Source organism: Dipteris shenzhenensis, chromosome 22, assembly GCF_047967505.1.
Source record: "Dipteris shenzhenensis isolate YYH24624 ecotype China chromosome 22, Dip_SZ_1.0, whole genome shotgun sequence".
Taxonomy (NCBI): Eukaryota; Viridiplantae; Streptophyta; class Polypodiopsida; order Gleicheniales; family Dipteridaceae; genus Dipteris; species Dipteris shenzhenensis.
Window position 1 is genome coordinate 23,453,325 of NC_141617.1, and position 22,993 is coordinate 23,476,317.

A 22,993-nucleotide genomic window follows, 5' to 3' on the forward strand; every position below is an offset into this window, starting at 1 on the left:
TTTTATTGCTGATCTGTGAGCATTCTTGGGGCTGATTTGGTTGGGCATTGTACTTGCCATTTTGCTGGCGTTACAGTTGACATACGGGGTGATCTGCTAGATGTATTTTGACCATTTTTGGGGCTGTTTTTTGCCGGAGCAGATGAGTGCTGTAAAGGGCAACAAACATTCAAGGAAGCTGCTGTTGCTGTTTTTATGACAAAATAGTCATTTTCAGGACTGAATATCTCTTTCCTGGTGCAGAGTTGCACTTTGTGCCGAACTGGAAAGTTGTAGTTCACAGAACATACTACAACTTTTCTTTTGGAAGTAAGTTGATCCGGTATAAGCTGTAGGAGTTACAACCTCTGCAAGACCACAAAAAGTTGCGGTCTACTGTCTATTTGTGACCAATGTGCAGGAAGCTGTTTTTCAGGTGAGAATATCTGAGAATCCACAAGGATTTGGCTCTTGAGGTCAACTCACAAGTTGTAGATCTTTCTACCAACTACAACTTTGCTGTTTACAGCTTTGGCATCCGGTCTTTCGGTGAAAAGATATCATTGTTCAAAAACAAGGACAGTGTGTTAAGTGGATGTGATTTCTCTTGCACAACAGTAAATTACAAAAAGTGATTAGGATCTCACTTCAGTCCAAGGGCATTATTGTCATTTTGGCAAGTCACTTCGGCACATTTGGCAAGTGGTGAATGCTTTATTTTGTTGCCAAAGGATTGCGCGCTTGAGGTGATGCATTGGTGATGCAGTAAATGCCATTTCGATGCATTATGGATTTGCATTGGTGGATGCCGCACTGATGTTTATGGATAGTTGAGCTGGGCTCCTATTGCCATTGGTTGAGCAGGCATTGCTCATTTGATTCAGTGCATTTCTTACTTGGATTGCCAGGCTTTGGCAGGTTACTGGGCTGCATATATTCTTGTTTATGCCACTTTATGGCTGAGTGTTTTTGAGCATTGGATCAGCCAGTTTCTTTGGAGACCTGATTGGTCTGGACAACACTATATTTTTTGGTCATTTGGGTTGCCTATTGCACTATACTGCTCTTTGGTTGTGAGCTATTGTGCCACAGATATGGCATCTACAGCTGGCAGTGCCCTCTTTGATATTGAGAGGTTGGATGGATCAAACTTTCAATATTGGAAAGAGCAGATTTATGATGTGTTAGTGCAGAAGAGGCAGCATAAGTCCATTCAATGCAAAGGTGTCAAGCCTAATAGCATTAAACAGAGTGATTGGGATGACATGGATGAGCAAGCATGCTCTATCATTCAGTCATCACTCTTGAAGTCAGTCTACTTGCAGGTACAAGATGGTGTACAGGGTGTAGACTACCATGCATATGAGTTCTATACTCGTATATGCCGGATGTATGACCATGATAGTGTTATGTTCCAGCATGATGGGCTGAAATGTCTTGATGGGCTGAAATACAGCCTTGATATGCACTCCAAAGGTCAATCAATTGGTAGAAATAGGTCATGTTCAAGGGGGAATTCCAAGAGCAAGTCTAGCTCTTGGACTTGTGTTAGATGTTTCTATTGTGGAAAGTATGGCCACATGAAAAAGTATTGCTGGAAATGGCTGAGAAAATACAAGAAGAAGAGCAAGGTTAAGAATGACACGAAGAAGGAGAAGAAGCATGTTGAGCTTCAAGGCATGGATGCCAGGGTTTCCACTGACAATAGCAGTGATGAAGGCATTCTTTTGTCTATGTCTGACACCTCCTTCTTAGCCACTGATGTACCCATTCTCGGTGATTGGATGCCAGATCCATGTGCTTCATGTCATATGACCCCTCATAGGTCATGGTTCAGTGCATATTAGGAATGCATTGTGGAGAGTGGTTTGATGGGCATTGATCATTCTATGGATGTCTATGGTTATGGGGATATCCACCTTGTTATGCCTAGTGCCTCTATTCTTGTTCTACAGAGGGTTACACATATACCAGGACTTGCTACGAGCAAGATCAGTACTAGACAGTTGGTTAAGGCAGGTTATCATGTCTCTTTGGGTGCCCATGCATGCAAGATTGCTAGAGGCAATCTGGTTATGGCTAGGGGATCATGGGTTGGATTCTCTTATGCATTGCATGTATCAGGTGTCCAGGATAAGATGCTTATGATTAGTAAGCAGCCATCAGTTAGTTTATGGTATGCCAGACTTGGACATATGTCTACTGCAGGTATGGAAGCCCTTACAACATTGAGATACATTCCTGTTATGGATGTCTCTCAAATTTTATTTCATGATTGTGATGATGATCAGCAGTCAGGATCCTGTTTTGTGAGGAAGACAGTCAGTGAGAGGTATCTTGAGCCATTGCAGTTGGTTCATAGTGCAGTTTGTGGGCCTATGCCTACCGTTTCACTGGGTGGCGCCTCTTACGTTGTGACATTTATTGATGCTGCTACAAAGTACATATGGGTATATCCGATTCAGCAGAAGCATGATGTATATGATACATTTCAGCGCTTCTTGGGTAATGCTGAAAATCAGTCAAGAAAGAAGCTATTGAGCTTGATGACTGATGGTGATGCAGAGTTTACCTCTTCTAGATTTCAGCATCTATGTGATACACTTGGTATCAGGAGGGTGTTGAACACTCCTCATCTTTCTGCTCATGATGCCTTGGTAGAAGGCATAAATCGGATTCTATTGGACAAGATTGGTAGCATGCTACGGTATGCAGGTCTTACCGAATGCTATTGGGTTGAGGCATGTAAGACAGCTGCATACTTGCTTAGTAGGCCACCCAAGAGATCTCTGAATGGTAGAGTGCCATTTGACTTCTTGACAGGCAGGGCACCATGTTATGAGCATTTACGTGTGTTTGGCTGCGAGGCTTATGCTCATGGTTCCCAATCGAGGAGGTGTATCTTCCTTGGATATAGTGAGTCCAGTAGGGACTATAGGTTATGGGATTCTTCAACTAGAGAGTTGATACACAGCCATAATGTCTATTTCAGAGAGGATGCTATGTTTAGACAGCCCAGGACTGTGGTTAGCAAGAGAGTGGTGTTCCAGGAGGGTGTAAGTGCACTGATACCTCCAAATTCTTTGCAAGGGCAGCCCATATCCCTTGGAGTGGGAGGTTTTTCCCACGGTGAGTAGGTTATAAAGTTGGGACAGCCACGATTACTTCTTGATTTTGGTCAGAGACGGTCAGATGTCTCGAGGATTCCACAGGTTTATACTCCTATGGAGATTGTTGATGCATCTTCTATGGACAGTTACAATTTACTCTAAGGATGCGGAGTGCCTCTTGCAGATGAGGATGAGGCTATGCATGGTGAGGAGGATACCTTGGCTAATGATGCCTAGTATGATCCATTGGCTAGTTATGCCAGGACAGATGTGGTTTCTACAGTTATTGACTCGGGTCTGCACATGGGTAGGAATCATTGATATGTTTGCTTCGTAAGTGCCTCCATGGCCAGAAGCAATCCCCTCGTGCTTGGCTTCATAGGTTTGATACCGTTATGAGAGCTCAGGATGTGATGCACAGTGAGACAGGTTATGGTCTCAGTATTCAGGAGGTTGCTATCCTTCTGAGGTTACTTGCCATATGGTTCCTTATGGACAGGGATGCTTTGCAGTGGGAGCTGCATGGTCTTGATGATGTTTGTCAGATACTTGGTTGTTTCAGTATGGAGAGGGGGAAGTTACTGAGTACTCCATTGTCTGTATTGGCTCCATACTTGAAACACAGCAGGTTTGATGATCACAGATCAGTTGAGCAGCAAGTTATGGTTGATATGGTAGCCATAGTACTTCATGCATCCATGACTATGTTGAGACTTGGTTCTCACATGTTTGCCATTGGGGCTACACTTCCGGTTCTTGCTTCCGTTGTAGTGGGAGTTGGTAGCATGATTATGGCAGATTTTGGTAGTAGGGAAGCGGTTGTGGACATCAAGTCCTTATGCTTCCAGGAGCAGCATGCAGGTGATGCAGGTTGGGTAGACCAGCAGAGGTCTATTGTAGGTCATGTGCTTATGGTCATAGGTGATACAGAGACATTTTCTCTACACATTGACAATTCGGGTGCTATGGACTTAGCATAGGAGCACGTGGTGGTGAGAGTTCACTCTCCCAGTGAGATCTGGCATGAGATCTTGGTTGACAGGCATCTACAAGTTGTCATTTTCTATCCTACAAACCTGATGTCTGCTAGTAGCTTATCCTCTATGCACTTTGCACATTGTAAAGTGCCGATGGGCATAGGATGATGGTCTGGTCATCTTGTTTTTCAGCCTATGGCTGATTGTATTATGTGTACTATACTCCCTTAAAGGCACACTGGCTTTAAGTGGGAGGTTGTTGGGGTAAAGGGGAGTGTGCCCACCCACTTGTACAATGCCCATGTATACTCATATATATATGATAGAGGAATAAGCTGGAGTAGCTTTTGCTCCACCACTTTTGGTGTCTCCTTATCCCTTCCTGAGTGTTCCCTCTTCCCCCACAGGTCTTGACAAGCATATTTTTTTAAATTGCTTCCGACACGAGAGCTTTCCTTGTGATAAATATAATCAAAACCATTAACACATAGCCAATTTTGCAACTACATTTTGCACCACATCGTTTAACATAATCATTAACAATTCCATACTAGTATTCATACTTGCAAAGTATCTCATCTTTGAAGGAGGTATCCTTTATGGTTTGTATAGTAATGTAGCCATGGGCACCCAGATCTCCTTGTGACTTTTAAGCCCAGGGTGGTAACTTAGGGATGTATACAAATTGTAACATTTATTCTTTCTTTACAATACATTGAGCTATTTATATATCTAGTAATGTTTCTATACAATACATCTCCACATTTCACATATGTCAAAGGCTCAATTAATGGATCTTCAAACATTCCATAAGTCTTTAACCTTCAAAAAAATTTGGGGAGAACTCTTCAAGTATCATAATCATGCTTTGAACCATTTTATAACATTAAATCTTGTTTCTTCTTGATGCTCATCATTACAAAAAAACCCCAAGTATTGCTGATTTCTTTACTTCATAGTAGATGCCATTCATTTCAAACATGTGATCAATGGGTACGGGCATTTCATGTTTCCATACACCATTGGATGCAAGATCGAAATTCTTAATAAGGCAACTCTTCATCTTTTCAAGAAAATCTGCAATACCTATTATATTTGTAAAATCAAAGAATTATCCTTTTAGTAGAGGAATACAAACTCATATCACAAAGCATAAAGCATTTTTTGCACAAGGTACTTATAATTATGTATATTAATTCTTTCACAAAACAAATTGATACATAATGCTTTGTATAACCAAATAGTGTCCAAATATAAATCAAAATGTAGGTGCAACTGTGTTAGTTGAGCATTTGTGTTTGTAGGTCTGATTAATTAGCTCGCTTAGACTTAGATTCACTAGTGATTGTCTATGTGATAAAATCAAACCAAGTTGGCTAAGAATTCCCTTGTAGCATCGACAAAGATGCCCCTTTCCTTGCATCCAAGAACCATAGCAAAGCGTTTTGCCTCAATATCTTTGAATAGCCCCATTTTGGTAATTTTCTCTAGCATACATTCTTCCTCTTCACTCAATGTAACATGTTGAGCATGCACCATGCTTCTTGTAGTAGGACAATTCCCTCTCACTCTAGTTTTGGTTATATGTGAAGCAATACTTTCTCTGTGTCTTTTTTTTAGTCATGAGAGTAGACATATGAGACTCTACATCATCCTTTTCAGCAGTTCTTTGTTTTTTGCTTTGAATTCAAGGATCATTGATTGAAAATAATAGAACATCTCATGACCTTCGACAATTAGAGCTTGACCATATCTATTAGAAGAGATGGCATTGTGCACATCTACTAAATCATCTAGCATCCATATGTATGGCAATAACTCATCAAGCAAAATAGAATCACCACAATCTATATCAAATTTCATAGGGAAGAAGGAGTTTTCTGCTAGATTAACACAACCATTTTAAGGTAAAACATCAATGAATATTGTTCTTGTTGGTTTGCATTACTCTCTAAAACAACACCACACTCTCATTATTGGTTAAATTTTTTCTTCCACATTCACCCTATCTGGTCAGATAATTCTACTCTTTGTATGCTTGTGGCATGCCATCGCACCCCAAACCATGAAGAAATGTAGATTTTTGTTTTAGCATGATGCTCTAAAGTGTCCACCACGTGTTGTACCATGTCCTTTTCTCCTACTATTGACCAAATTCCAACATGGCAATCATTGAGCAACCATTGTAGAAACTCTAAACACCTAGGATGGAGAACAAACCAATGCTTCCCACTGTGCAATCTTATATTTTTGTTTGACTTGGGAAAAAAATGCATTAGCAATAACCCTTTCAAATCAATTATCATTGCTAACCTTATTTTGTTTTGTCACCTCTTTTGACATTATTTTTTAGGGTGACATTATGTCTTCTTCTTCACCTTCTAAGATATCTTCATGCACCTTGACTTCATACAATGATATTGCATCTTTTCCTTGACCTTCTAAGCTTGCATCCACATTTGTCAATGGAACATTAGCTCCAGATAGTGCATCCTCAACATTTTCAATCAACCATGTTGATCTTGGAACTTGCATGCTAATGTTTGAATTAGGCACAAAACGAATCATTGAATCTGGTGTCACACAATGCTTCTAGCAATTTGAAATTGAGGAGGCCATGATCTATTAATAAACAAGGAAATGAAATTCATAAGTAGAAACAAACTAACAAGGTATTGAGATGGAAAAACAAATTGTCAAACTTTATATTGATGCATGAATAGATTTTGGTTGTGTTCTCTCACTACAATTGTTTTTCTTTTTCAAAACAAAATTGTATTACTATTAAAATTGGAAATACAAAAAAACAAAACATTCATGTTCATTTCCTACAATATCATGCTCAGTATACCCCTAACCCAATGGTACAATTATGGAATTATTTCAAAATTAATTTGCACTCATCCAAAATTTTTAACATTAAAGAATGTTGTTCTCTCAATATAAACATATAAAGTTTTTCTCGTAGTGCAACATCTCTCTTTATTTGCATAAATCATTCTTCAATATCAAGAATCATGGAATCAATCTTTGTTTTAGAAATGACTACTGTGCCTTCCTTAATGTCATTTTGAATTTGCACAATCTATTCATCACTCAATCCAAGAAAGCATCTAGACATTGAGATGGTGGGTTGCCTGCCATCTTTCTTGCAGTATAATCCTCAAGGATGGAGATCCAACCATCATTAATCACATCTCTTGTGATGATCATATGTACATACTTCATGGCAAAGGTTGTGAAGATAGTGGGAGAGAGGAAGGAGTCTCACTTGCGGCTTTCTCACATACACAATGGGGGAATACACACAAAGGTGGAGGCTGAAAACTATTTTCCTCTTCGTAGTTGTGAAAGCCAAAAGAACTCTAATACAAAGAAATAGAAGAACCCTATATGTGGGTCTCAAACCAAACTCAACTAACTACGGTGGCATACTAACTAAGCCATGAACTAGAGTAGATAAGGATAGCTATCATCCAGCTATTATTCATGGGTGGTGTACCAACTGCATCTGCAGCTAACAAGTCGGTGACATAAATGCACAACGGTCACCCTGGCATATCACGAGTGGAGCTTGATATCTCAACACTCACCCTTGAGCTCAATTCCAATTCCTGTACACCAAGTAGGTCTCTGAACTTGCGCAGCTTCTCTGTGCCCAATGCCTTCGTGAATATGTCAGCTACCTGATCCTCTGTTCTGACATAAACTAGATCAATAAGTCCTAGTAAAACCTTCTCCCGCACATAGTGATAATGCACCTCAATGTGCTTTGTTCTAGAATGATAGACTGGGTTATTTGCCAAGTGTATTCTACTCATGTTGTCACAATAAATGACAACTGGCCCATCTGTAGACTGATGCATATCATATAGTAGCTTATGCAACCAAGCTACCTCACATGCGGCCATTGCTGCACCCCTGTACTCAGCCTCTGTGCTTGACAAGGCAACTGTAGGCTGTTTCTTGCTGCTCCAAGTGACTGCAGCACTCCCAAAAGAGAACACATATCCACTAGTAGATCATCTATTAGAAATACTACCAGCCCAATCAGCATCAGTGTATCCATGCAACTGTATTTGAACCCAAGCCTCATAAAATAGTCCATACTGCAATGTGGACTTCACATACCTGAGTATGCATTTAGCCGCATCCAAGTGCGGTTTCCTTGGAGCCTGCATAAACTGACTTACTAATCCAACAACATAGCTCAAATCTAGCCTGGTAATAGTCATATAAATCAAACTTCCTACTATGCATCTGTACATAGTAGGGTCTTCCAGAAGCTCACTTGCATCTATGCTCAGCTTCACATTCTGCTCCAAAGGAACTGAAATGGGCTTACAGCCTGTCATCCCATATTTGGATAGCATGTCCAATCCATACTGCCTCTGCAAGAGCTGTATCCCACTTGGTGATCTAATCACCTCAATGCCCAAGAAATAACGCAGCTCTCCCAAATCCTTCATCTCAAACTTTTGCTTCAATAGCATTTTCACATGAAGGATATCTTCATCACTGTCACCGGTGATGATCAAATCATCAACATAAATGACAAGCAGCATAATACCTTTCTTTGTTTTTCTCACATAGAGTGAGAAATCTTCCTTGGAAATCTGAAAGCCAATAGTGACAAGATACTGTCCTATCTTGTCAGACCATGCTCTAGGTGCTTGCTTCAAGCCATACAAGGCTTTCTTCAACCTGCAAACAAACTCAGGATGAATAGCATGAACATAACCTGGTGGCTGCTCCATAAAGACCTCTTCTTGCAAATCAACATGCAAGAAGGCATTATTTACATCCATCTGATATAAAGACCATCCCTTTGATGCAGCCATAGTAATGACTGCTCTTACAGTTGCCATCCTTGCAACCGGACTGAATGTTTCTTCATAATCAATGCCATATGTCTGTGCATACCCCTTGACAACTAATCTTGCCTTGTATCTGTTCACATAAACATTTGCATTGTGCTTGATCTTATAAACCCACTTACAGCCAATTGCATTCTTGTCTTTAGGCAAAGGCCCCAATTCCCATGTAGCATTTGCTTCCAAGGCATCCATTTCTTCATCCATGGCTTTCTCCCATTTTCTTTTCCCATGGCTTGCTCAAAAGAAGTGGGTTCTGCTTCCTGTATCACTTTGATCATATAGGCATAGTGAATGGCTGTAAATCCATCATATTTCAGCCTATCCACAGGATACCTAGCTCACTTCCAGGTGCTCTCAAAATATCTATGGTCTTCCTTACTCCAGGTGTAACAACAGAAGGAATACCCAACTCATCATCAATGCTCTGTTCTGAGCCACTGGATTCACCATCCACATAAGAGTGACCTGCATTCACATCAAACATGGGCTGATCTACCTTCTCTTTTCCTTTTCGTGATACTTGCGTACCACTATCTGCATTGCTTTGAGGAGATTCTCCTGATCTCAATCTACCTATCCATGGTGAAGTATGTGAACCACTGCTAGAGGACACTATAGGTCCACTGATATTTTGTGATTGGTGCTGTGAATTCTATGCAGCATTACCATTTTGTGCATCTACATCAATCATCACATTTACTGGTTTATACCAGCTTCTCATCTCATTAAAAACATCTCTGCTCACTGTAAACTTACGAGTAGAAGGGTTATAGCATCTATACCCTTTCTGCTGCAGAGAATAACCAATAAAGACACACTTCTCAGCTTTTGGATCCAACTTGGACATCAACTCATCTGGCACATGAACATAGGCAATGCAACCAAAAATTTTCAAATGAGAAATGTCTAGTTTCCTACCAGTATACATCTCCTTTGGCGTCATGCCATGTATTACTGCAGTGGGAGTCCTGTTCATTATGTAAACTTCTGTAGCAAGTGCTTCAGCCCAATAATAATCTGGTAGATATTTTTCATTTAGCATGGCCTGAAATACCTCTCCAATATGCCTGTTTTTCCTTTCTGAAAGTCCATTTTGCTGTGGGGTATGACTGCATGAATATTGTTGCTTTATGCCATGCTCCTGCTGCAGGAACCTTGCAAACTCATTTGAGAGGTACTCTCCCCCTCCATCTGACCTTAGGCATTTTATTTGTAGGCCTGTTTCTTTTTCAACCATAGCTTTAAAAGCTTTGAAGTGCCCAAACACTTCACTTTTCTTTTTCATAAAATACACCCAAACTTTTCTACTGAAGTCATCAATAAAAGTGACAAAATAGTGACAGCCTCCAATAGATGCAGCTTTAGTAGTCCACACATCAGACTGGATCAATTCCAATGGCTTTTTACTCTCTTGAACATGCCTAGGAAATGGTTTCCTTGCCTGTTTTCCAAATTGATAGGCTTCACAAACCTTATGCATTTCTGCAACCTTGAATTTAGGCAATCCTGCAACAATATTTTGGGCTTGCATTGATTTAAGTCGCTGTATATTAACATGACCAATGCGTTTATGCCAGATATCAATATCTATAACTACACCAGTCCCATGTGCAAACATTGCTGCACTCAATTTAGGCATGTCCGCATCCAACATAAACATCCTGCCCTTCTTCTTTCCTTTTGCTATCAAGCGACCGTTATTTTTCATATCCTCAACAAAGCATCCATGAGGATTAAATCTGACCTGCAAGCCCTGCTCAACCATTTGACCAACAGAAACCAGGTTCTTGGTGATGTTTAGGATATGAAATACATCAGACAGGTATTTCTTTTTCCCATCCTACATAGACAAAGGAATTTTACCAATCTGCACAATAGGATGTGCAGTATCATCACCAGTCTCCATAAATCTTGGTTTTTCCATTTTCCTTGCATCCTACATCGATTCTGCATGACCTATCATGTGGTTTGACGCACCTGAGTCAACATACCACACATCATTTTCTTCTTCTGCACTTGTCATAGAATTGGTCATGTGCTGCACCATAAATAGATGCTCATTTCTGTCATCACCCTGTCTACTAGAAGATGCATAATTGTCTTGTTGCAATTTTCCATTCATAATGTCATTCTGCTTTTTGTAGCAATCCCTAGCCATACGACCCATTTTACCACAGTAGTAGCATTCAACATTGCTGTTTGCATTTTGGCCTCTCTGCCATCCACCACGGCCTCTTTGGCTCCCCCTGCCTCTAGAGTTACCACGTCCTCCTCCATAGGACTGGTTTTCTTGAGTTTGTTGCATATTCTGATTTCTACCACGGCCTATAGATCAGTCTCCTCTACCTCTGCCTCTACCTCTTCCAGCATTTGAGTAGAAGATAGTTTCTTTTGAAGTTCCTCCTGAAGAAGATGCACCCTCATTTCTTTGCTCTTCAGAAATTAGAAGAGCAAACAACTCTTCAAAAGCAGGAAATTTTTCACGGACAGCAATGGATGTCCGGAACTGTGCATAATCCTTTCCTAGACTATTCAAGGTCACAGAAACTAGATCATCATCTTCCACTGGTGACCCAATGGAAGCAAATGCATGTGCAATTTTCTTCACCTTCATGTGGTAGTCATTGATGCTCATATTTTCTCTTTGCACATTGTGCAACTCCTGTTTGAGCTGCATTTTCCTGGCTTGTGTATTTGTGCTGTACATTTTTGCGAAAGGATCCCATGCCTCCTTTGGCATACTTGCATCCTGAATATGCACAATCATAGAATCCGAAATATTGATAGACAGCCAGTACATAACTTTTCTGGCTCTCTCATGCCATCCTTTAAATGCCTGCATTTCCTGTTGATTGGGAACATTAGGAAGAACTAGTTCTTCTTCATTTCCTGTAATGAACTCCCAATAGCCTTTTCCCATAAGGAAATTCGTCATTCTAAACTTCCATGCCTGGAAGTTGTTCTTGTCAAGCTTTTCAGTGACAATCTATGAAAGAGAATCAAACGCCATTACAGAACACTGTAAAATATTCTGTCACTGCAAAAAACACAGCTTTTGCCTCACACGGACAGATCTACAAAACTGATGAAAGTGGTATTTGACCACACAGTCACTTCCTAGTGACGATTTTGCATCAACAGGAAACACACATGATTCTGCAACTCCCAATATCTCTGCACATAGGCATACGATGCAATTTCTACGGCAACTTTTCACCGACCAGCAGAGCAGTGGTCGCACAGCAAAAACAGGGCCTTTTTTTGAGTGCCTGCAAAGAACTTCCGCCTTCAAAACGGGCCCCGAAATGGCCTCGAATAAAAAAAATAAAGTCACCAATGGCATCGTCCTCTCCCACAGCATATTTTCCCCTCTCGCCACACCACGAAGGGTGTCTCAATCTGAGACAGTGCACTCTTGCACTTCCGGCTATGCTACCTGCAGAGATTTTCCTCAGATTTTCTCCCAAACTCGAAAAAGGAAAGCAACACTGGTCCTCTTACCAGGACACCGCGAACTTGGTTTGGTTTCTTGAGCTCCTTACCACGAACAAGGCTCTGATACCATGTGAAGATAGTGGGAGAGAGGGAAGAAGTCTTACTTGCATCTTTCTCACATACACAATGGGGGAATACACACAAAGCTGGAGATTGAAAACTGTTTTCCTCTTCTTAGTTGTGAAAGCCAAAAGAACTCTAGTACAAAGAAATAGAAGAACCCTATATGTGGGTCTCAAACCAAACTCAACTAACTATGGTCGCATACTAACTGAGCCACGAACTAGAGTAGATAAGGATAGCTGTCATCCAGCTATTATTCGTGGATGGTGTACCAACCGTATCTGTAGCTAACAAGTCGATGACATAAATGCACAACGGTCACCCTGGCATATCACGAGTGGAGCTCGATATCTCAACAAAGGTATTGCCCAATGTTATCTTACAAGGGTTAATGAAAGCCTGCAAAATATATGAATTCATTAGAATGCAATAATTAAGAAAATTGACTCGTTAAAAAAAGGATCCATAATGGAATTCTATACTTACATCCCAATTCTCACAATCTAGATGTCCTTTTGCAAGACCTTGTTGTGCTTTTTTGGGTTTGTCAAAGAGTACATAACCTACTTTAGTATATCAATGTATGGGGATTGCCTCAAGATATTTTGAGACTCTATATTTTCCAACTTTAATATATTGACACACAAATGTGTTGGACAATTTACTACAATCTTGCCTAGTGGGTGCAGTAGTAGCTCTTTCTCCTATCTATCAGAATTGGATGTGAATATCTTAGCAGCATATATTGAATGTTGTCCGAACAGTATCCAGTAGTGTAATTTGGTTAGATCCTTTTTATCTACCCTTTCCAGGGGCTTCTTTGTTTCAATATTTAAAGGCATTAAATCTGCTACAGTAGGAGGCCTAGAGTTATAACTGAAGTCTGTAGAGAAAGCTTCTCCACATGCTCATTATTCAACCCTCTATATACATAGCTTGGAGAAGCTTTTTGACATCTTGCAACAAGGAATTAAAAATGTTGCATGCAACCCAAATGGGTAGTATTTTTCATATTCCACCAAGCCTGATGGTTTCTTTTGCCCTATTTTTCCTATGAACTTTCCACTTGGCTCCAATCCAGTACCATTGCATCTTCCCACAACTATTAGCATACCCTCTGTAGTTATTCATTCCTATTGTACATGAGTTGTAGTAAACTTTCCTTTCTTTGCCCCTTCCCTGCTACCACCTGGTGCATCAACTATAGTCTACTTTCCTTTCTTTGATCCTCCCTCGCTACCTCGTAGCACATCAATAGGCACTATTGTCTCTATGCCAACATGAACTTAGGTAGTACAGAATGTGTGTGTAGAGTAGCGGCAAAGCTCCGCTTGTACTTGCATAAGGCTAGGAATAACCTCTTTTAGGAATCCTCAACATGCATGTTCTACATGTGATTCCTACATGCATGTTCTACATGCGAGTTCTACATGTGATTCCTACATGCATGTTCTACATGCGAGTTCTACATGCAAGTCCTACATGCAAGTCCTACATGCAACTCCTACATGCAAGTCCTACATGCAATTCCTACATGCATGTTCTTCATGCAAGTTCTACATGCAACTCCTACATGCAACATGCAACATGCGAGTTCAGCATGCAACTCCTACATGCAACTTCTATATGCAAGTTCTACATGTAGAGAGAGAATGTCTTGCAATGCCTACATGTAGAGAGAGAAGCTCTCCAACTTGTATAAATACTTCATAATGGAATGAAGCCCACACTCTTTGGGGCATTGTGTTGAGTTCTACTTTAGTATTCCAAGCAATTGTCTCAAATGTCCATGCTTCCTTGCACTCCACATCCAAAAGCATGTCCTAACCTTGCAACTCCTCCTCCCGTCTCCTCCAACCTTGCAACACATCATCTCCCTCTCCTCGTCCCTCCTCTCTCTTCTTTCCCCCATGCTCTTACACCTTCTTCCTATCCCACTCCTATGCTTCCCCTAAACCCTTAGTTCCTCAACCCTTAACCTCCATGATCTATGAGGGAGACGAGTTCTCCATCATGTCCTCTACCCTGAACCTTGGATCCTCCTTCTAACCCTTGAACCTCTTCTAAACTCTGGAACCACTTCTAAACTCTGGAACCTATTCTAAACTCTAGAACCTCCATCTAAACTCTGGAACTTCCTTCTAAACCCTGAAACCTCCTTCTAAACCCTGAACCTCCCTCTAACCCTTGAACTCCTCCTAAACCTTTCAACCTCCAATGAAGGCAAAAGCCTTCATTACCTCAACCAAGATGATACACGTTCCTTTTACACATGCATGCACCATGTTTGATTACCACACTTAAGCCTATGTCTCTCACCGGAATACGACTCGAGGTCCTAAGCTACACGTATACTACAAACGACAACCCTGATATATCTATAGGTGACAAAAAGCCTCGAAACCCTGCATACTGAGAATACCCTTCTCTTCCTGCAGAAGTTGTGGGAAAGAGACAACATTTGGCGCTGCTATCGGGGAGACTAGCATCTCAAGAAATGAGTAAACATACGTAGGTATGTGTAAAAAACAAACTACTATGAATTTTCACGAACATAACACTCAAGGACAAGGAGAGAGAAATTTTATCCAACTCTAGCCAAACATATCAATCCCAAGCATCAACCTTGGGTTACTACCTTAAGAAATTTTCTTTATTTCTTAAAAAGAAGCCACTTGATAAACAATCAGGCTAGGTAGTAGACACGAATGCATAGAGCTTGCAATTTTGATCATTTCGCATTTTTGCAGAATAGCAAACCGAGCTAACCATGAAAAGTTATGACTCGGGAAGAGTTTAGGTTTTAACCCTAAACCTATACCCATTTCCTATAAAAACCCACTCCACCCCCTCATTCTTCATCTTTCACATCTTGCCTCCATCCTCTTCCCCATTTTGAGCCCTATGCAAGACACTCCTCCCTCTCCATCGACTGCCACCCTACTCCCATCCTCACATAGTGAGTGACTTCGAGCCCATCTCGCAACGATAACCTAGCCATCCACCCACCGTCCATTCATCCTCAACAATCCCATTACTTGGAGAGCATTCAGGTGATCATCTCTTCCTCCCTTCGGATTTTCGTCAAGTTTTTTGTCCATCAAGTTTATTTTCCCCCTCCCCCTCCCCCTCCCCCCTTCCCCTCCACCATTCCCCCCACCATCCCCACCCCCTCTACCCCTCCCCCTCCACCATCCCCTCCTCCATCTCCTCCACCCCCCCCTCCTCCATCTCCTCCACCCCCCCTCTCCACACCCCCTCCATTCCAACCCCCCCTCCCTCTTCTCTCTCTCTCTCTCTCTCTCTCTCTCTCTCTCTCTCTCTCTCTCTTTACTCCCCCTCTCTCTTCTACCCCCTTCTCTCTCTCTCTCTCTCTCTCTCTCTCTCTCTCTCTCTCTCGTCTCTCTCTTCTTCCCCCTCTCCCTCTTCTCTCTCTCTCTCTCTCTCTCTCTCTCTCTCTCTCTCTCTTTTTCCCCTCTCTCTTTCTTTTCTCTCCTTCTCTCTCTAACCCCCCCTCTCTCTTTCTCTCTCTCTCTCTCTCTCTCTCTCTCTCTCTCACTTTCTCTCTCTTCTTCCCCCCCCCCTCTCTCTCTCTCTCTCTCTTTCCACCCCTCTTCTCTCTCTCTCTTTTTTCCCCCCCTCGCTCTCTCTACCCCCCCTCTTGCCGGCCACTCCTCCCACTAGCCTATTCTATACTAAGGGCTTATAAGCCCTTGGTGCAAAAGGCACTTGCAGCGTCGCACGTAGCGTGCTCATAGAGTCGCTAATAGTAGCGGAGATGCTAGCGACGGCGCGCTAGCCAGCTACTCGGAGCGGCGCTAATCCGCCTTGCCCTCTTTTGATGCTACCTCCATCGCCTCTGCCCGCCTCCTCCTGTCATTCCATGATGCTCGCCTCCTCCCGCCATTCTGTGCCCACAGTGCCGCACTCCCCTCCAGCGCATCCTACCCCACCCGTCTACTTCCTTCAGCGAGAGGCCTTTAGGGCCTAAAGCTCTCCCTCCCCTCCTTCGTTCGCCCCCTCCATCCCCTCAGGCCACCGCTCAGCACCGCTCGACACCGCCGCCCCTTTAAAAAAAAACCTAACTAACCCTAAACTAACCTAGGCTAGGTTAGTACCTTAGTTTAGGTTAGTGTTGCTAATGGTTAGGCTTGCATTAGGTTAGGCTTGCATTAGGTTAGGCTTGATTTACTCTAATTAGGTTAGTATACTAACCACTATTAGTTAGACATAGATTTAGGTTAGGTGAAGTCTAGCCTAATTGTTGTTAGGATAGGTTAGCTGTTGTTAGGTTAGGTGGAACTTGTTAGGTCAGCTAGCTCAACTAGCTCTAGTTAGTTAGATCCATAGTTTGTTTAGGTTCAATTAGGATACACTAACTATTAATCATAGTAACTGCCCAGTTAAAGTAATTAGGCAATTGGGCTAATTGGCTAACTGGAATTGACATGGTTCAAACCCCTTAGTTGGACTTAAAGTCTACTCACACCAAACCTTAAGACCAAGCCTCCCCCCCCCCCAAACCCCACAAAAAAGGTCCATTTTTCCCCTTCTTTAACCCCTTTTAAGTCAGCCGTTTGGGACACAAACTAGACCCCGTTTGAACCACGATTTCACACACAAAAGCACCACACATATGGGACATTTTGCCAGCCCATTGCACACCATTTTGGCATCCCTAGGAATCGCTCATTTGTGCCCCTGTGTGGGCCTCGTTTTGCACTAATTCGCTCATATCTTTACGCTGTGACCTCGGATTGACGATCCGTCTGCACTGACACATTTCCCTACACACGTCGGACAATCTTAGGCACATTATTAACATGACGGTACCTACAACACTAACAACACTCTAACCCTCTAAACAAAATTACATCAATGCCCGCACTTGCAACAGCAGAGACACCGTTTGCAACGCTCGCCCAATCTACATGCAGCTATGCTCCAGCCAACGCCTCTGACTCCAATGCATGCTCGCCAAATCTGTATACAACTCCATTGCAATCACGGCCTCCAACAATCCTCTACCCCAATCCCCTTCTTGAAATTCAAGAAATCCCTTTACCTCCTCCACACCACAACATCACAAGACGCCGTCGCGACAATGATGGGGATATTAACCTCAATGCAGAGGCTGACAATTTCTTTAATCACAGAAATAATAAAAATCAAGGCAGGCGCCCCCTAGGAAAACTGGATCTACCCAAATATAATGGTAGGGGAGATCCATCCCGATTCCCCCAGCATTTTGATGCCGCATGCCGAGCAGGTGGAGATCAATCCCATGAAACCAAGGTCGCCTGGTTTCCATGGCCTTAACAGATGAAGCGTCTGAATGGTACCTGGACCTTCTAGTGGAAGAGCGAGCCACATGGGACCTGCTTCAAACAAAATTCAAAATGCACTTTCAAATAGAGAGGCTACAAGATGATCCCACTCTCCAACTAAGCAAGACCAAACAAGGCCGTGGAGAAGATGTACGCATGTATCTGGGCAAGATGGGAAGATTAATCACCAAATGTGACCCATGCCTCGATGCAAAGTACCTCACGGCTTGGTTCATTGTGGGACTAAGAAGAAAATCTAAAAGGATATGAAAAAGATTAGCACCTATGAAACGTTCATCTAAGAAAACAATACAACGTCTATGCTCAACAGATAATAGGATCTCATATGCAAGAGAGAAAAGAAGATAGTATGGAGAATAAAAAATTTGATTACTGTAGAACTGATACAATAGATGGCACTGCCTCCTAGCCATGCGCTCCTATGAAAGAAGCTTCGATGGCATGCTAGAAACAGTAGAGGACGGAGGCTGGATGCTAAGGAATCAGGGTTGCTGTAGCCAGTGCTGAAATGGGCTTCACCGGCTTACTCTTATATAGCCACCACTCATAGTCGGTTAGACCCAATTGGGTGACCAACCTAGTCCGCCAAAATGGCCGACTGGGGGTCGGTCTTGAAATAGGCCATCGACCACACGATAGAACCGTGGCACAAAATAGAGCAACTAACCTATGGTTGCCATTCAGCCCAAAGCCATCCGGGATCATTTGGGGCTCCAAACAGGCCCCGCAACTCGAGAGTGGGCTACTCGGGAAATGCTCCATCTACCCTCGGTGCGGTCAATCATGGGATGCCTTCCCGCACTTGCATCTAGCCTAGTTGGTGGTGTGCCAACTCTATCTGAAGCCATCTAGCCATCAGGCCACACATGGCCCCCATCTGGTGTCCAAACCAGGACCTACCAGATAACCGAGCTACTCAAATGCCTTCTCCTCATATGGGGGGCTTACAAGTAGAGTTAGATGGTTCCTGCGTAGTTACATGAGAGTGGAGCATTGATATCCAACACGCCCCCTCAATGTCCACCCGCAAGTGAACTTACTTTTTCGGTCCAATGCCAAGTCAATGAAGATGCCTCTCCAGCAAGTCTCTTCCAAGGAGCTTCCAAGAGCCTTTGTGAAGATGTTTGCAACATTCTCTGTAGTCAAACACTACACCAAGTCAACCTCTCCATCCATGATGAGCTTGCGTACAAAGTGATATTGAATCTTAATGTGTTTTATGCGAGCGTGGAATACAGGGTTCTTTGCAATCGCCATGCAACTATGATTGTCACATGATAACTGCATAGACTTGATTCTACACTACACCCATGTCCCCTAAAATCCTCCTCAACCACACTACCTCACAAGAAGCAAAACATGCTGATTTGTACTCAGCCTCGGTAGAAGAAAGAGCAACTATGGGTTGCTCCTTGCTGACCCATGACACAGCTCCAGATCCAAGTGAGAAACAATAACCTATCACTGATCTCCTGCTATCCATGTCTCCTGCCCAATCCGAGTCACAGAATCTGGTCAAGATGTTGCCCTTGGTATAGGTGATGCCATAATCAAGTGTGCCTTTGATGTATTTCAACACCTGAATCCCTGCCCTCTAATGGTTCTCTCAAGGCTTATTGGAAAACCTGCTTAGTACACCAGTCGCAAAGCTGATGTCTGGCTGCATGTTGCACAAGTAAATCAAACTACCCACAAGCCTTCTATACTTTGCTTCGTCCACCAGTGGTGATGAATCCTCGTTTGAGAGCTTCACGTCAACCTCCATAGGGGTGCCAGCTGTCTTGCACTCAGCCATGCCAAATGCCTTTAGTATCTCTCCAGCATACTTCAGCTGTGAGATGAAGATTCGTTTTGGCTCTTGCCAAACTTCAATCCCCAAACAGAATTGCATCAATCTGAGGTCTGTCATTTCAAACTCTCTTCCTAGCAACTACGTTGTCTAAAGATCTTTTCTTCATGGTTCCCTGTTATGACAAGGTCGTCCACATAAAGGACCACAATCATACACCTGCCTCCTTCTGTGAAGATATACAAATTTGCATCAGATGGGCTCCTCCTGAACCCGTTTTGTTGAAAGTAGGCATCAATCCATTGGTACCATGCTCGTTGGGCCTATTTCAGCTTGTAAAGTGCCTTCTTTAGTTTACAAACTTTACCTTTTGAACCGGGGATCAAAAACCTAGTGGTTGTTCCACGTATACCTCCTCCTTGAGATCTCCATTCAGAAAGGTGGATTTTACATCCATCTGAAACGTGGGCCGACTTCCCTGTGCTGCTAAAGCCAAAACACTGCAAATTGTGGTTAGTTGAGCTGTGGGAGCAAAAGTATCTTGATAATCAAAACCATGTACCTGTGTGAATCCTTTTGCCATGAGCCGAGCCTTATACTTATCCAACATGCCGTCGGACTTGTACTTAGTCTTGTACACCCACTTGGTGCTGATGACATTGTGTTTTGGTGGTCGATCCACAAGGTCCCAAGTGTTGTTCTTCATTATGGAGCCATACTCCGACTGCATAGCCTCCATCCACCTATCATCACCCTGTGCCTCTTCAAGACACTTGGGTTCTTCAGCACGGATCACCTCTGTCATCAAAGCATAGTTGACCAAGTGTTACTGTGCCCTTGTTTGCTCCTCTAATCTCTTGGACTGGTGGTGTTTGGATGGTTCCTCCTCAATGGCTGGAGGTTCTCTGCTATCCAAAATGTGCTTTACCCACTTCGGGAATGGCCATTGCCCTTGTGGTTTTGCAGGCTCTTCTTCCTATTCTTTATCTTGAATCCTCCCAATTACCATTGGGGGAGTTCGGTCTACTATTGGTGGTTGTACTGGATGGATATCCTAGTCTTGGTTGTCTGGGAAGGAAGCATCCTCCTCCAATTGATGCGGCTATTCTAAGAAGACCACATCACGACTTACTATTACCTTCTTGGTAACAGGGTTATAGAGACAATAACCCTTCACCTCTTCACTGTAGCCCAAGAAAATACACTTCCGGCTCTTTAGTTCCCATTTGGATTTGTTAGCATCAGGGACATGCACAAAACAGTCACATCCAAAAACTCTAAAATGTGCAACTAAAGGTTTCTTATATCCCATATCCTTCTACTATAGTCGTCGATCAGTATCATGAAGTAGTAGGAACCACCCAAAGCTTCCGTCTCCATCTTTCTGCAGAGGTCCGTGTGAATGAGCTCTTGAGGAGCCTTTGCCCTATTGGCCTCTTTAGGAAAGGGATGCTGATGCTTCTTGCCCATCATGCAAGCTTCACATACATCGGCGGGCAGATCCGTAATTTCTAGTAGGTCTGCAATCATTCCACTTTTATGCATCTTCTTTAAAGGACTAATGTTTAGACGACCAAACCTCTCATGCCATAGCTTAGTGTTCTTCACATCAGCTCGAGCACTGAAAGCTAAGAGTTTGTAGATGTTGTTGCACCCTGTACCTTTACCAACGACCTTCCCTTGAAGATCCAAAATCTGTGCACCATTCTTATCGAATTGAACTTTGAGGTCCTGATCCGTGATCACAGAAATGGACAACAAGTTCCTCTTAATATCTGGCACATAAAGAACATCGGACAACTGTTGGCACATAAAGAACATCGGACAACTGTTTTTTACAACTCCATCTGACTTGAGAGCAATCGTACCTTTTCCTTTTGTTGGACATTTTGCATCATTGCTGACTGTGTGTCATTCCCTACCGGCTGTAGAGAGGTATGCCAATCCTTCCCACTGGTCATGTGGCATGATGCACCACTGTCAATAATCCAAGGTTCATCTACAGGTATATGAACTGCCTCTGTGCGAATCTCCTCAATTGCTACGAACAGCTTTATTGGTACTGCCTGCGTGCTATTGCTAGACTCTTTCTTTACTCCATTCTTCTCATCTGCAATCTTCTTTCGGCACTCATTCTGCTTGTGCCCTACCTTGTTGCAATAGAAGCACTTGATCTTCTTCTTTCTCTTTTTATCATCAGAAGAAGATGGGTTACCAGAGTCCTTACCCTTACCTTTCTTTGATCCAACATAGAAAGCCGAATCTTCTCCAGTCCTCATCTTTTGATGCATCTCCTCCTCCAGAAGTGTGGCGCTGAAATCCTCAAAGTTGAGGGGCGGATTTCTGTTCTGCGTATTCAGTGTCGTAACAAGACTGTCGTACTTTGGTGGGAGAATCCATATGCACCTTCGTGCTAGATTCTCACTGGTGATGGTGATGCCAATCGCAGTCATCTGATCGCACAGATTCTTCACCTTGGTGATGAACTTCTCTGCCGTTTCAAACTCAGACAGTTTCTCGTTCGTGAGTTGAGTCTCTAGATTCTGAATTTGCATCTGATTCATGGTCTCGTACTGATTTTTCAAGATCGTCCATGCCTCCTCCGCTGTGGTGACATGTTGAATTAACGCCATGACAAAATCACTTACACTGCAGACAATAGAACACAATGCATCTGCACTTCTTCTTGTCCACGCGAGAATCTCATCCATAGTTGGTACTATCTGTTGTGCTGCATTGGCTAGATTCGGCAGTCTTGGAACCAGCTTCAGATCCACCCCAGTAGTAGTATCCCAAAGCTCATATGCACTTAGGATGATCTTCATCTTGAACTTCCAGAGTGGATAGTTAGTGCCATCCAACTTTTTCCTTTTGCTGAATGGTGGGATTCACAGTCTTGCGGGTTGGGCCATCTCTCACAATCTGCTCGCAAACAGAAACACACTACCAAATCTTCTTGCTAGAGCCCAAGCTCTGATACCATGTAAGAAAACAATACAAGATCTGTGCTCAATAGATAACAGGATCTCATATGCAAGAGAGAAAAGCAGATAGTATGGAGAATCAAAAATTTGATTACTGTAGAACTGATACAATAGATGGCGCTGCCTCCTCGCCATGTGCTCCTGTGAGAGAAGCTTCGATGGTGTGCTGTAAATAGTAGAGGACAGAGGCTGGATGCTAAGGAATCAGGGTTGCTATAGCCAGTGATGAAATGGGCTTCACGAGCTTGCTCTTATATAGCCACCACTCGTAGTTGGTTAGACCCAATTGGGTGACCGACCCAGTCCGCCCAAAACGGCCGACTGGGGGTTGGTCTCGAAATAGGCCACTGACCACATGATAGAACCGTGGC

The 22,993-nt window shown here is 42.8% G+C and overlaps 1 pseudogene; it reads right to left on the reverse strand.

Moving 5' to 3' along the window:
- Positions 1 to 7,061: 7,061 nt before the first annotated feature.
- The window catches only part of LOC147887894 (uncharacterized), a 65,719-nt pseudogene continuing 49,787 nt past the window's right edge, over positions 7,062 to 22,993 (reverse strand).